The sequence below is a fragment of the Cetorhinus maximus genome, chromosome 23, assembly GCF_964194155.1.
Source record: "Cetorhinus maximus chromosome 23, sCetMax3.hap1.1, whole genome shotgun sequence".
Taxonomy (NCBI): Eukaryota; Metazoa; Chordata; class Chondrichthyes; order Lamniformes; family Cetorhinidae; genus Cetorhinus; species Cetorhinus maximus.
In genome coordinates this window covers 42,174,813-42,189,521 of record NC_135901.1, presented here as the reverse complement: position 1 = coordinate 42,189,521, position 14,709 = coordinate 42,174,813, and the positions used below count along the sequence as shown (strand labels likewise).

The following is a 14,709-nucleotide window of genomic DNA, read 5'->3' as shown; positions in this document are numbered from 1 at the left end:
CTCTGTTAGCAGATTTATTCATCTTCATCTTAATCTCTTCTCTTATTTAGTGAGCTGTGGATATGTTAGCCACACCTTCCTCATTTGTAAGAATATGTCATTACTATGTCTGATCTATTTCCTCTTTAAGGCAGCCCATTCCTCAATTACAGTTTCTCCTGCCAACCTTTGATTCCACTTTACTGGGTCAGATCCATTCTCAACCCATTGAAGTTGGCTTTCCCCAGTTAATTATTCTTTCTCCTACAAGTAACCTTTGCCCACAGACAGACAGGCCAACTGTTTACCTTCCAGATTTAAAGGCCGATGATATTCAAGTCCTCACGAATCGAGTGACTCTGCCAGATCTGAATTGATATTCGATTTGAGTTTCCCATCTGTCAACCCTCCACTTCTGAGATCCAGTATCAGAAATTTACAAAAACACTAACCGTCAGTCCAAGATAGAAATTGAGAAGAGACAAACATTTCTCTTGGTTTGAGTTTGTTGTGTGTAAATCCTCCCCTTCTAACCCCCTGTAAAAGGAGTTTCCAAAATCCATCCCTGTCAGTCCAGGATAGAAATGCACAGCATCCTCTCCTCCTGCTACCTGGACCAGGATGGCCGCGCATGCGCCCTGCTGCACATTGTCCCTGTGAAGATGGCGGTTGTTAACTCGGGCCTGTCTCCGAGAGGAGACGCGGGTCAGAGTTGTCCCCTCTCCATTCGGAGTAACCGCAGGACCGGTAGCTTCTTATTCAAGATTTCAGACCTTTACAGGGTCTTCATGAAGCCTCCCCGCCCACTCCGCCGCCTCCATCCCTCCCCCACTCACCGGCTCCTTTTACTCGCCTGTGTTCGCTATTTCTCAGAGTCTTCCACCAGCTCCAGTTACAGATGATACTGCGCATGCTCCAGTCAGAGATCGCAATGCGCATGTACCAGTCACTGCCAGCTATTGCGCCTGCGCGAGGATCACAGTCGAGGGGATAGGGCACATTCTGCCCCCCACTGAATCCTGGGTAAACATACCGCCATTGAAAGGCCTTTTCTGATAAGATAATTATGTTTTATGATCCGATGATGATTGGCGCCATAGGGCCAATATATAAAATTATTAATATTGAGATGGCTACCATAGTGCACGGCCCCTCCACCATAGTTCTGTCCTGGGTGTAATTTACAACAGAACAAACCCTGACAGTTAGATCTGAACCCACTGGAGTCTCAGCAGCGGCGCAGACAAGTGATTTTTCTTCCCATATTCTAACTACTGAAACTCTGTCTTGTCAGTTAGAATGTAGCAATTGTGGATCCAATCCTTTGACCTTCTGAAACTGGAGTGTTAGCAGGTGGGCAGTGAGTAATCCCTTCACACACATGAAATATCTGAATGGTCTACAGGTGTGACTGTGCTGCTGTGTCAACAAATGTACTAATGAGGTGAATCCATTTCCATATTCAGCTGGTGTGATTTCATGGTGTGATTTTGCAACATGAGTTTCAGCTCACACTGGGATCTCAAACCCTTCTGAGAATGAGCTCTACATTCTCAGCCATAGTTAGAGAAAGGTGGTGCTGTTTATCTGAAATAAAAAAAAACAAAATATTGGAATTTTCAGCAGATCTGGCAGTGTCTGTGGAGAGTGAAAGATGTATTTAAATTTCAGGGCTGTGACTTTCCATCAGAACTGCACTGCATCAGTGAGCAGACTTGAAAACTTAACTCTATTTCTCAATTCATAAATTCTCCTGGATGTGCTGAGTATTTCCACGATTTTATGCTTTTATCTCTGATTGAAGAAGTTGCATATGAATTGTGCATTAGAGTTATTGACGACTAACATATATTTATTCTCAACCATCTACAAGTGGAAAACTCTTCCACTTGTCTACCCTGTCAACCACTTTCATTATCTTAAAGGCCTTAGTCAGGTCATCCCTCACTTTCTTTTCCAGTGAAAAACTTTTCAATCTGTTAAATCTTTGTGAATTTGACATATTTTCCAATTCTGGCATCATTCCAGTAAATCTTTTTTGCACCATCCCCAGTGATTCGCTCCTTCCTATAATATGGAGACAGATAATCTGAGCATTAAAGTCACATTGTCCCAAATTCCTGTATATTGTAAGGATTATGGCAGTGGGAGAGGGGACTGTGGTTTCGAGCTGTTATTCACCATCCCCTGTTTCAACCATTCTCCAATTAGCTGAAAATAAGATTAGATGAAATGAGCAGATCTAATGAGCCGGTCTGTGACATTATGAATCAATTACAAAGTTGTCTCTCAGCCTTACAGTGAAGCGGAGGGTATTTTTCATTCTAAATTTGCTAATTATACCATTAAGAATACCTGTCAGAGAATGACTAGATTTCAGTATGGGGCCAGTGTAAAGCTCATTTAACATGATTACCAAGCAGTGAAGAGGTGAATTTGTAACTCACACGCACCTTGTTTGTGCATTTCCCAGATTAATAGTTGCACTGAGTCTGTTGTTCTCCATCTTGATATGTTCAAGGTGGAAATCCATAAATATTTGGGCACTAAGGGATATGGTGTTAGGATGGGAAAATGGAGTTGAGCTGGAAGAACATTTAATGGTGGAGCAGGTTCAAGGGGCCTTTTAGTCCAACCCTGCTCCAATGTGTGTTCTTATGAACATCACTGTGCATCATTTCCATTCAAGCACAGCAGATGCAGCAGCACCCGTCCACCTCCTCCCTTCCCACATTCCAGGGCCCAAAACACTTTCCAAGGGGCACAGTGATTTACTGGTACTTCTTGCTATTCAGTATTGTCTATTCACTGACCACAGTGCAGTTTTCTCTACATTGAGGAGATTAAATCCCAATTGGGTAACTGCTTCGTGGAACATTACCTTTCAGTCTCCAAGTGTGACCCTGAGGTTCTGGTAATTTACCAGTTTATTCTCCACCCACTCCTACTCTGACCTCGGCCTCCTGCACTGCTCCAATGAAGCTCAAAGGAAGTTCGAGGAACAGCAGCCCATCTTTCATTGGACACTTTACATCCTTCTGGACTCAACATTCATTTTGACAACTTCAGATCCTAACCACTGCTGCCATTTTTTCTGACAGTAGGTGCTGGTAATGGTTCTTCTTTTACCATTTATCCCTCCTCTGGGCCTGTGTTGTTTCTCCACTTGTCCCATTAGTTTATTTCCTTGTCTCATTATCACCCAATGCTGCCTTGCACCATCATCCCCTTTGTCCTTTAATCATGAGTTCAGGCTCGGACAAGGGGGATCTTTAGAGATAGTTTATCCTGGTGGGCTAGTGGAAGGGAGGGAAGCAGCAGAGGCAGCTGATCGGATTGTCTCAATCTTAGTGACAAAGAAGCTCCATGAGCCCCTCACACTTGTTGCTGGAGGTGAGGATGGAGGAGACAGGGGAGAGGGAGAGCCCTTCAAAAGGAACTAACTTGTGCTAGAAATATCAAAGCGACTCAACTGTTCATCGCAAAGCTGATTTATTCCAATTTTATACATAATCTGTAACTGGGCTGGAGTTTATTAACATCAAAAAGGAACTAACGTGTTAAAAATAGTAAAAAAAGGTTCAACGCATTGTGTTTAACACAATGCTGATTTATTTGACTTTTATCGAAGTGGGCTGGAGTTTATTAGTGTCTACAGAAACACACTGTAATGAACATACTTCAGTCCTGAATGTTATTAAGAGCAAAATCCCATCACGACAGTTACTTGTGAACTCTCTGGTGTCTCAGCAGGCTGGATGACTGACTGAATCCCTTCCCACATTCGAAGCAGGTAAATGGCCTCTCTCCAGTGTGCACTCTCTGGTGCAGCAGCAGGTTGTATGACTGAATGAATCCTTTCCCACATTCGGAGCAGGTAAATGGCCTCTCTCCAGTGTGAACTCTCTGGTGTCTTAGCCAGTTGGATGACTGACTGAATCCCTTCCCACATTCAGAGCAGGTAAATGGCCTCCCTCATGTGTGAACTCTCTGGTGCAGCAGCAGGTTGGATGACTGACTGAATCCCTTCCCACATTCGGAGCAGGTAAATGGCCTCTCTCCAGTGTGAACTCTCTGGTGCAGCAGCAGGCCGGATGACTGACTGAATCCCTTCCCACATTCGGAGCAGGTAAATGGCCTCTCTCCAGTGTGAACTCTCTGGTGCAGCAGCAGGCCGGATGACTGACTGAATCCCTTCCCACATTCGGAGCAGGTAAATGGCCTCTCTCCAGTGTGAACTCTCTGGTGCAGCAGCAGGCCGGATGACTGACTGAATCCCTTCCCACGGTCAGAGCAAGTGAATGGTCTCTCCCCAGTGTGAGTGCACCAATGAGTTCCCAGTTCCAATGGGGATTTGAATCTCTTCCCACAGTCCCTACATTTCCATGGTTTCTCTCCATTGTGACTGCATTTATGCTCCATCAGGTCAGATGATCGGCTGAAACCTCGTCCACACAGACAACACGTGTACGGTTTCTCCCCACTGTGAACGGTGCTTTTTCCTTCCATGTTCAAAATCTGAAGATACTCAGTTTAAGATGAATTAGGCGACTCCATCAGATCCTGATGTGATGTTTAGTTTCAGTTTCCTGACTGCAAATCCTCCCTTTCTAATAACCTGTCAAATTGATTTAAAAGCAGAAAAAGGGGAGTGAGAGAGAACCCACAAAAACACAAAGGCACGTTGTGAAATTGAGCTGAATGAATCTGGTCATTTGTGGGGCCGGCACGAGGAAAAAGTAACCATGAAAATTGCTGGATCGTGATAAAAACATAACTGTTTCACTAATGTCCATCAGGGGAGGGAACCTGCCACCCGGTCTGGACCTACACAAGACTCTGGCCTCCATAAGAACATACGAAATAGGAACAAGAGAAGTCCTAACACCCCGTCCAGCCTGCTCCACCATTCAATGCAATCATGGCTGAATTTGGGTTTCAACTCCACTTTCCCGCCCACTCCCCATATCCCTCGACTCCCTGAGAGACCAAAAATCTCTCCATCTCAGCCGGAAATATATTCAATGATGGAGCATCCACAACTCGCGGGGCTGGAGAATTCAATGTGACAGAGAGAGTAAGAGAGAGAGGAGTGGGAGAGACAGAGAGAAGGTTACTAAACAATGCACAGGATGTCAATAAACAGAATTCAAGTGCATGGGATTGGGGTAATATCCTGTTATAGATTCAGAATTGGTGAACAGACAAAAAACAGAGAGTCGGAATAAATGTCTTATTCTCAGGATGACAGGCAGTTATTTGTGGGATACTACAAGGATCAGTGCTTGGCCCACAGCCATTCACAAACTATACAAATGATTTGAAGGCACTCATTTAAGCAGCACCTAAATTTTCACATTCTCATCCTTGTTTTCCTCCATGGTTGTGATCATTCCTATCTCTGTAACCTCTTCCAGCCTCACAATCCCCCCCCACCGAGATATCTGCTCTGCTCGAATTCGAGAATTACTAATTTTAATAATTCCATCACTGGTTGCTATTCTGTCAGTTTCCAAGACTCTAGAATTCCCTCCCTAAACCTTTCCGCCTCTCTACCTCATTTGCATCCTTTAAGATATTCCTTCAGACCAACCTCTTTGACCAAATTATTGGACACCTGCCCGAGTATCTCCATGGTTTCTAACATTTGTGTGAAATGTCTTGGTAAACTATATAACAATAAATGTGCGATATAAACACAAATTGTTGTTGTTGATTTTGAGATATATCATTGTCCCTTCCTCATCGCTGGGTGAATAACCTGTAGCTCCTTACCAAACAGCATTGTGCGAGCATCTTCACCACACGGACATAATTAGTAATGGGTTGAAAGGTTATGGGTAGAGGGAGGGAAATTGGAGTTGAGGCCAAAATGAGATCAGCCATGATCGTACTGAATGGCGGGGCAGGCTCGAGGGGCTGAATTGCCCACTCCTGCTCCTAGTTCTTATGTTCAAGGATCTATGGACATGCACACCAAGGGTCTGTACTTCCTCGGGTCCTACCATTCATCATGTACTCCCTTGCCTAGTTAGTCCTCCAAAAATGCATCACCTCACACTTTTTGGGATTAAATTTCATTTTCTACTGTTCTGCCCATCTGACCAGCCCGTCTATATCGTCCTGTTGTCTAAGGGTTTCCTCCTCGCTATTTACCACACTAGTGATTTTTTTGTGTTACCTGTGAACTTACTAATCAGACCTCCTACATTCATGTCTACATCATTAATGTCCACTAAAAACAACAAGGGACCCAGCACCGAACCCTGCAGTACGCCACTGGACACAGGCTTCCAGTCACAAAAACAACCTTTGACCATCACCCTCTGCCTCCTGACACTGAGCTAATTCTGGATCCAATTTGCCAAATTGCCCTGGATCACATGGGCTCTTACCTTCTGGACCTGTCTCCCATGCCAGACCTTGTCAAAAGCCTTAGAGAATTCCATGTAGACTACATCAATTGAACTACCCTCATCTACACACCTCGTCACCTCCTTGAAAAATTCAATCAAATTTGTTAGACATGATCTCTCACTGACAAAGCCATGCTGACTATCCTTGATTAATTCTTGCCTCTCCACGTGGGGATTAATTCTGTCCCTCAGAACGTTTCCAAAAGTTTCCCTACCAGTAATGTTGGACTCACTGGCCTATTAGCTCCCTGGTTTATCCCTACCATTCTTCTTTAATAATGATACCACATTAGCTGTCCTCCAGACCTGTGGCACCCCTCCTGTGGCCAGAGAGGATTTGAAAATTAATGTCAGGGCCCCTGCAATCTCCTCCCTTGCCCCCCACAGCACCTGGGATACATCTCATCTGGGCCTGGGGATTAATACACTTTTAAGGCCCAATAAAACCACTAATACCTCCTCCCTCTCAATACTCATTTGTTGAAGTATATCACAGTCCCCCTTCCTGATTTCTATATCTACATCGTCCTTCTGTATAGTTAATACAGATGCAAAGTACTCATTTAAAACCTCATCTACATCTTCCAATTCCTTACACAGATTGCCATTTTGGTCCCTGATGTGCCCTAATCTTTCCCTGGTTATCGTCTTGCCCTGAATATACTTATAAAATGCCTTTGGATTTTAACTTATTTCACCCAGCTGTGTTATTCATACCCCCCTCTTCGCCTTCCTAATTTATTTTTTAAGTAACCTCCTGCACTTCCCTACCCATCAAGGGCTCCTGCTGTTTTGAGCCCTTGGTATAAGCTTCCCTTTTTTCCCCCCCTTATCTAATCCTTTCAATTCCTCAACATGCCAGTTTCTCTGGACTTGTTGGTCCTTTGTGGGAAAATGTTGGACCTGCACTCTCACTATTTCCTTTTTGAATGACTCCCACTGCTCTGATGTTGATTTTCCTACAAGTAGCTGCTTCCAGTCCACTTTGGCCAGGTCCTGTCTTATCATATTGAAATTGGCCTTCCCCCAATTCAAAACCCTCATCTTCGTCCTTTTCCATAACTACTTAAATCTTACTGAGTTATGGTCATTATCACTGAACTGCTCCCCCACTGACACTTCTACAACTTGCCCAGCTTTGTTCTCTAAAAGGTCCAGCACCTCTCTTGTAGGACTTTCTATGTGCTGGCTTGAAAATCTCTCCTGGATACATTTGAAGAATTCAGCCCCCTCAAAGTCTTTCACACTTTGTCTATCCCATTTAATATTGGGGAAGTTGAAATCCCCGACTATTATTACCCTATTATTTTGACACTTCTGAGATTTGCCTACATACCTGCCCTTCTATCTCTCCCTGACTGTTTGGGGGTCTATAGTATACTCCCAACAATGTGATTGCCCCCTTTTTGTTTTTAAGTTCTACCTATACGGCCTGATTTAAGGAACCTTCTAAGATACCATCCCTCCTTACTGCAGTAATTGACTCCTTGATCAATATTGTGACACTACCATCTCTTTTACAACCTCCGCCCCCTTCCTGTCTCACCTGAAGATTCTATACCTTGGAATATTGAGCTGCCAGTCCTGCCCCTCCCTCAGCCATTTCGCCATGATAGCAATGATATCATATCCCCATGTGTTAATCAGCATCTGCAACTCATCTGCCTTCCTCACAACACTCCTTACATTAAAATAAATGTCATCCAGCCTTGCCATGTTGCCTTGTGCCTTAACTTGACTATGTACACCCTGCCTTCCAGACTGACTTGTTTTTTCTTATATACTTGTATGTACATCACCCCCTACTATACCTCCACTCAGTATCCCACCCCCATGCCAAATTAGTTTAAGAGCCCACCGACAGCATTAGCAAATCTCCCCGCAAGGTTCCCCACACCTTTTAACGCACTTCTCACACTCTGGTCATTTAAAAGGTCTCTTGTCAGTGTGAATGCGCTGGTGTCTCAGCAGGTGGGATGATGTCCTGAACCTCTGACCACACTGTGAGTAACTGAACAGCCTCTCGCCAGTGTGAATTCAATGTGTTTCAGCAGGTCAGTCCAAAGAGACAAACATTTCTCTGGGTTGGAGTTTGCTGTGTGTAAATCCTCCCCTTCTAACCCCCTGTAAAAGGAGTTTCCAAACACTGGGTGTAAACTGGGCTCCGGGAGTTTGTAATCCGGGTTTGGAGTCCTACACCGGGTGTTTGTGAATCCTCCCAGTCCACCCTCCGGCTCCATTCCTCTCCTGCACTCGGCCCTTTCTCACCCGCTGGACTTTAAATTCCACCACTTTCGTCCCGATCCCCACCCGCGCTGCGCATGCTCCACTCCCTACAGGCTCCGTCCCTCATTCATTCCGATTGGCTGGAGGACCAGCTCGGTCCTCCACCTCCGCCTCTTCTTTCTATTGGTCCGGACCTGCCGCCAATCATTTGGAGTCGGAGCATGCGCAGTCCGTGGAGACAGACTGGAAGCGAGCTCGAACGAACGGATTTAAAATCCGGGTTTAACAAATAGGGAGTGCGGATCCAGGGCTGAAAATAAACCTGTGAACAGAGATCGGGCCGGCGGGTGAGTTTGGAACTTTCATAAACTTACGGTACCGGCCCCAAACCCTCAATAAAAAGCCACCGGTCTCAGGTTTGCTCGGCACTGCGGGAGGAAGGCCCGAGTTAACGGCCGCCATCTTTATAGGGGCAAAGACGGGACGGGCGCATGCGCGGCCGCCATCCTCACGGGGACAATGAACAAAAGCCCGCGGCAGACATTCATAAAATGTGTGTTCACCAGGAGTTTTAGATCAGCAACAATAGAATTATAAACCCACAGTCACTCAGCAGTACAGAATTTAAACATTGCTGAAAAAGGGAGACATATTGCTGATATTTCATGTTGCACTCATCCGGACAGATGCAAAAAAAACAAATTTCTCAGCGAACAACAATTTATGCTGCACAAGGAAAGGGTGTTGACTGGTTGGCCAGTCAGCTCTGATTGGTCAAGGCATTACCATGGAGAATGCACCAAAGAGCTATCATCCTCCATGCTTTTGTTTAATTCAACAAACGGCCCCATCCCTGGACATGCACCTTCTGTCTGCAGTGGACAGGTCCCAGTGTATGAATATCTGTAGCTTCTAGCAAGCAAAAGTGAACCACATTTTGAGCCCGACTGACAATCTTTGGAATTCAGTGCCCTTGCGTCTGTCCTGATGAGTACAAGATAAAATTTTTGACAGAATGTCTTTTTTTTAAGCACTCAAGTGCCTTAAAGGGGGGAAATGTGGCAGACAGAGGGAGAGGTGTACATAAGAACTAGGAGCAGAAGTAGGCAATTCAGCCCCTCGAGCCTGCCCCGCCATTCAATACGATCATGGCTGATCTCATTTCGGCCTCAAATCCAATTTCCCACCCTCTCCCCATAACCTTTCAATCCATTACTAATTAAAAATCTGTCTATCTCCTCAAATTTATTCAGCATCCCGACATCTACTGCACTGTTTAGGGAGAGAATTTCAGAGTTTGTGAACGAGGGAACTTCAGGCATGGTCATTAATGTTGGAGCGATTAAAATAGGGAATGTACAAGGCCAGAATTCGAGCAGTGCAGATATCTCAAAGGGTAATGGGGCTGGAGGAGATTACAGAGAAAGGGAGGGGCATGGCCATGGAGGGATTTGAAAACAAGGATGAGAATTTTAAAGTCAAGTTGTTGTTTGACTGGGAGCCAAGGCAGGTCAGGAAGCAGAGGGGTGATAGTGAAACAGGACTTGCTACGAGTGAAGACATGGACAGCAGATCTTTGGATGGCTTCATGTTTACGGAGCGTAGAATGTGGGAGACCAGCCAGGAATGTGTTGGGACAGTCGTTAAGGTCTGGAGGTAACAACGGCAGGGGTGAGGGTTTCAGCAGCAGAAGCATTGAGACACGGTGAGGTCAAGTGGAAACAGGCCGTCTTAGTGATGGCACAGATATGAGGTCAGAAGCTCATCTTGAGATCAAATGTAACACCGAGGTTGTGAACAGACTGGTTTAATCTCAGACTGTTCCCAGGGAGAGAGATGGAGTTTGTACCTGGGAAATGGAGATTGAAGCAGGGATTTAAAACAGTGTCTTCAGTCTTCTCAGTATTTAACTGGAGTTAATTAGTCATCAGGAAGAGAAGCAGTAACCAGAATGGGCCATGAGACTGATCCCATGGTTTAACTTAGTTAGAGAGGGAGAGAAGGAAGGAAGGAAACCCTTGGAGGTTTGGAGAAACCACCTTCACAGTCACCCATTAAATCTCCACACAGTAAGGTTTGGACACAAGGTTAACATCTGCTATTCTGTGTGGTCGGTCAGGGGGTTTCAGATTAATGTTTTGTCACGAGTACTGGAGTGAATGATCAAACATTTTGTTATCTTCAGTTGGACAAATTTGTTAAAAAGATACAGGAAGAATTATCCAAAACTCTGTTTGGATTCAGCACAGGGAGGAGGGAGAGTGTGTGGGACAGGGATTTGCAGCTTTGGGAGAAGAAGACAGGAAATAATGTTCCATAGAAATGAGAATTGTCTGCTCTGAATTTCTATCCTGTTCTTACAGTGATGACTTTTGTAAACTCCTTTTACAGGGTATCGGAAGGGGAGGATTTACAGAGGGGGAACTCAAACCAAACATCACATCAAGATCTGACAGAGTCACTCGATTCATCAGGACCTGAATATCATCAGTCTTTGAATGTGGAAGGAGAAATGTTTGTCTATTCTGTCTGTGGGAAAAGATTTCAAACATCAGTGTGACTGGAAAAGCACCGAGACACACACACACCCGAGTGAGAGTGTTCCAGTGAACTGACTGTGGAAAGAGCTTTAACCAGTTACACAGCCTGAAATAACATCACACCATTCACAGTGGGGGAGACTGTACAAATGTTCTCTGTTTGGACAAGGATTCAATTGATCATCAAACCTGGAGAGACACAGGGACACTTGAACCATGGAGAAACCGTGGAAATGTGAGGACTGTGGGAAAGGATTCAATTACCCATCCCAGCTGGAAATCCATCGACGCAGTCACACCGGGGAGAGGCCGTTCACCTGCTCCGAGTGTGGGAAGGGATTCACTCTGTCAGCCAACCTGCGAACACACCAGCGAATTCACACTGAGGAGAGACCATTCACTTGCTCTGAATGTGGGAAGGGATTCACTCAGTCATCTGAGCTGCTGAGATAAAAGCGAGTTCACAATGGGAAGAAGCCACTCACCTGCTCTGAGTGTGGGAAGGGATTCCCTCAGTTATCCAGCCTGCTGAGACACCAGCAGCTACAGACTGGAGAGAGGCCGTTCACCTGCTCCGAGTATGGGAAAGGTTTCACTCAGTCATCCCAACTGCTGATACACCAGCGGTTTCACAATGGGGAAAGGCCACTCACCTGCTCCGAGTGTGGGAAGGGTTTCACTCAGCCATCCCACATGTGAATACACCAGCGGTTTCATACTGGGGAAAGACCATTCACCTGCTCCGAATGTGGGAAGGGTTTCACTCAGTCATCCCACTTGCAAACACACCAGCGAATTCACACTGGAGAGAGACCATAAGAACATATGGAATAGGAACGGACCATTTGGCCTCTCAAGTTTGCTGTGCCATTCAATAAGATCATGGCTGATCATCTTGTGTTTGAATTTCCACATTCCCATCTAACCTCAATAACCTTTGATTCCCTTGCCTAACAAGAATCTATCTACCTGTGTCTTAAAAATATTCAATGATCGCGCCTCCACCACCTTCTGAGGCAGAGAATTCCAAAGCTGCACATCCCTCTGAGAGAAAAAAATTCTCCTCGTCTCTGTCCTAAAAGGGCGACCCCCTAATTTTGAAACAGTGCCCCCTAGTTCTGGACTCACCCACAAGAGGAAACATCCTTTCCATGTCCACCTTGTCAAGGCCATTCAGGATCTTGTATACTTCAATCAAATCACCCCTCACTCTTCTAAACTCCAGTGGAAACAAGCCCAGTCTGTCCAACCTTTCCTCATAAGACAGCCCGCTCATTCCAGGTATCAATCTAGTGAACATCCTTTGAACTGCCTCCAATGCATTTATATCCTTCCTTAAATAAGGAGACCAAAACTGCACACAGTAGTCAAGATGCGGTCCTGTACAACTGAAGCATAACATCCTTACTTTTATGTTCAACCCCTCTCGTAACAAAGGATAGCATTCCATTAGCCTTATTAATTACTTGCTGTACCTGCATACAAACTTTTTGTGACTCATTTACTAGAACACCTAGGTCCCTCTGGACCTCAGAATTAAGCAGCCATTCTCCATTTAAGCAATACTCTGCTTTTTTGTTCTTCCTGCCAAAGTGACCAACTTCACATTTTCCCACATTTCACTCCATTTGCCAGATCTTTGGCCACTCGTTCAACCTATCTATATCCATCTGCAACCTCCTCATGTCCTCTTCACAACATACTTTCCTACCTATCTTTGTGCCAAGTGCCAATTTAGCGACCATGTCTTCACTCCCCTCATCTAAGTCATTGATGTAAATCATAAAAAGTTGAGGCCCCAGCACAGACCCCTGTGGGACTCCACTCGTCACATCCTGCCAATCAGAAAAAGACCCATTTACACATACTCTCTGCTTTCTGCCAGCCAGCCAATCCCCTATCCATGCTAATAAGTTACCCCCTACACCATGCGCTTTTATTTTCCATAATAATCTTTGATGTGGCACCTTCTCAAATGCCTTCTGGAAATCCAAGTACAGTACGTCTACAGGCTCCCCTTTATCCATTGCGCATGTTACTCCTTCAAAAAACTCCAATCAGTTGGTTAAACATGATTTTCCTTTCACAAAACCATGCTGACTCTTCCCAATTGCCTTGAGCTCTTCTAAGTGCCCAGCTATAGCCTCCTTAATGATTGATCCTCATAACTTCCCCACGACAGACGTCAAGCTAACTGGCCTATAGTTTCCTGTTTTCTGCCTCCCTCCCTTCTTGAATAGAGGGGTTATATTTGCTGCTTTCCAATCTGATGGAACCTTTCCAGAATCGAGCGAATTTTGGAAAATTAACACCAGCGCACCGACTACCGCATTAGCCGCCTCTTTTAAGACCCAAGGATGTAGTTCATTGGGTCCCAGAGACTTGACATCGGCAGCTCCTTCAATTTGCTCAGTACCATTTCCCCAGTGATTTCAATTTCACCAAGTTCCTTTCTCCTGTCACCTTCTGATTTGCAGCTATTACTGGAATGTTTTTTGTATCCTCTATATTGAACACAGAAGCAAAATATTATTCATTTCTTCCACCATTTCCTTATCTACTATTAACTCCCCACTGTCACCCTCTAGAGGACCAACACTCACTTTGCTCACTCTTTTCCTTTTTAAGCACCTGTAGAAACACTTGCTTTCCATTTTTACATTTCTAGCAAACTTCCTCTCACACTCTAATTTCTTTCTCCTGATTAACCTTTTAGCCATTTTCGACTGTTCTTTATATTCTGTCCAATCATCTGTCCTGCTGCTCATGTTTGCGGAGTTGTATGCTTTTTCCTTAAGCTGATGCTTTCTTTAACTTCTTTAGTTAACCACAGATGGTGGGTCCTCCCCTTATAATTTTTCTTTATGGTCGGGATGTACTCATTCTGAATACTCTGAAATATCCCCTTAAATGTCTGCCACCGCTTCTCTATTCATCTATCCTCTAGCCTAGTTTCCCATTTCACTTCAGCTAGTTCAGCTTTCATCCCCACATAGTTGCCTCTATTTAAGTTTAAGATTCTAGTCTTTGACCCACTCTTCTCCCTTTCAAACTGGATGTAAAATTCAACCATATTGTGCTCGCTGCTACCTAGTAGTGCCCTTACTCTGAGGTCATTAATTAATCCTGCTACATTACACAATACCAAGTCAAATATAGCCTGCTCTCTGATTGGCTCCTGAACATGCTGCTCTAAGAAACTATCTCAAAAGCATTCTAAGAACTCCTCATCCACGCTATTACTGCCAATCTGATTTTTCTAGTTAATGTGTAAATTAAAATCACCCATGATTATTGCCATCCCTTTATCACAAGCACATAATATTTTCTCTTGAGTACTTTGCCCTACACTATGGCTGCTGTTAGGGACCTGTCAACCACTCCCACTAATGACTATTTTTCCCCTACTAATCCTCATCCTGATCTCCTGATCCAAGGTCATCTCTAACTATTGCACCAAATGCCCTCTTTGATTAACAATGCTACCCCTCCACCTTTACCGAGCTTCCTATTTTCCTTGAATGTCATGTACCTCTCAATATTAAGGA

General features: G+C 44.6%; 1 pseudogene; it reads right to left on the bottom strand.

Moving 5' to 3' along the window:
* Positions 1-1,542: 1,542 nt before the first annotated feature.
* LOC144698002 (uncharacterized) overlaps positions 1,543-14,709 on the bottom strand; it is a 131,125-nt pseudogene continuing 117,958 nt past the window's right edge.